Source organism: Rhizopus microsporus (genome assembly GCF_002708625.1).
Source record: "Rhizopus microsporus ATCC 52813 unplaced genomic scaffold scaffold_2, whole genome shotgun sequence".
NCBI classification, from domain to species: Eukaryota; Fungi; Mucoromycota; class Mucoromycetes; order Mucorales; family Rhizopodaceae; genus Rhizopus; species Rhizopus microsporus.
The window spans coordinates 1,148,064-1,149,971 of NW_019671917.1; positions in this window are offsets into that span (position 1 = coordinate 1,148,064).

A 1,908-nucleotide genomic window follows, 5' to 3' on the forward strand; every position below is an offset into this window, starting at 1 on the left:
CTTGATGTAAAGAAAGAAAAAAAAAAAAAAACGTAATTTTTTTTCTTGCATGGTTTTTTTTAAAGTTCAACTTTGCCTTTTTTGTATATGCTGGGATTTAATCAGAATAGCCAGTTTGTGCAAGCTGAGGAATTGTTGACACATCCCAAGGCTCCAAAGTAGGAAATAGTATCTATTGAAAAGATCTTTAATTCTATCTTTTTTTAATTGTGCTTCTTTTGAAACAACAGCTAGACACATTACGCACATACAGTCAGATTTGTGAACTTTGTTGATTTCAGTTGTTTTTCTTTGTCGGTTATCCCAGAACAATCGTCGGTTATCAAAATTGCACTATTCCCAGAAAGTAATGTCGTTCCAAGATGTCGTATTTTGTATATTTTGTATTATAAATTGCTGAATTATGCGATATAGCTTTTAGAAAAAAAAAAAACTGTACATCACAATGACCCTAAATATTGGAAAAACGAACTTTGGGGGTGGAGCCAATGTATAGAGCAAGATTGCCAACTCAAAGCTCAGCGACAGGTAACAAGCTAGGACACCTTTAGAGTATTAAATATAAATACAGTGCTTACGGTCTCAGTTGGCGGATATACCAAATCCAAATAGCGTTTTTTTTCTTTTTTCCTTCAATTGTCGTATTGGTTCAATTTATCTTTATATAGATTCTTTATTTAAACACTTAGAAAAAACGTTAACAGAATGTTGAATACAGTTTTGAAGGGCGTTTACAGGCACACTGTTGCGCGCCTCAGCGATTTTGGTATGAAGGTCTTCAGTAGCATCAAATTAGCTACGTTTTACTCTGTTTTTGACAATAGCCCAAAATTGGTCAATGGGATTCAATTTAGGTGAGTAAGGAGGCAGATAAATACATCTATATCCTCTACTACTAATTAAAGAGCTAATTTCTTCGTGAGTATGAATAGGCGCATCATCCATAACAAGGTAAACGCCTTTCATTTCTGGGAAATTATCCAGTTGATTTAATGTTCCTCCTCAAAAGCTCAAGGTAATGGCCTGTTCTTATCCCCGCCTTGCTGGATTTTGTTTTTGTACTCGTAGTTTTTCTTTTGCGAGCCCCAGAAACTTTTACCTTTTTTCTCATCTGAACGGTTCTGACTTCAATGTTGACAACACTTACAGATGAAATTGCCCCTAAGATGGTATGTGATTCGACTCTGGTAAAAGGTGTCTCAACAACAGCAGGCGTGTTACGGATAGATCTACCACGGGATGATCTCATATTTATATCAAAAGCGGATTCATCAATAAAGACGCAGTTTTTAATATAATCCATATCCGTAGCCATCTATTTAACAATTCATGTATATCTGTTGTTAATACGAGTGGTATCATTTCGAACTACAGGCTGACGTGAAAGTTTTTTCATTGACAAATTACATTCATGAAGAATAAACTTGTTAACTGCACTTCTTTTTAAGCTAAAGCCTTCAAATGCATGAATGAGGCTTTCGATATCTTCATCTGTTGTGGCGAATGGCTTTTCGTCATACAAACTGATGATATGACTTTTTTGTTCGTTTTGAAGCTGACTACGTGGGCGATTAATTTTGTTGGTCTGCTTTTCATATATATTCCAATCAGGATCGACTTTCAAATTTTTAGCCCAAGTTTGTGCTGTTCGTCCAGATATACCAGCAAGTCTTCTTGACTTTGCTGCTGAGAAAAATTTGATTTTCAAATTGTATAAAAAGAGGGTTTTCTGGTCTTCCGTGTAGTTATTGTAGCTATTTTCTGCGAGCAGTTTTTTAGCCTTTGTTTTCTCAACTTTCTGAATAATAACTGACATTCGATTTTCCAAATTTTCATCATCAGGGTTCTAATTCTATAGGAGTAGGATGCAGTTCCTTATAGTTGGCGAAACGGAGACGGATGATGTGG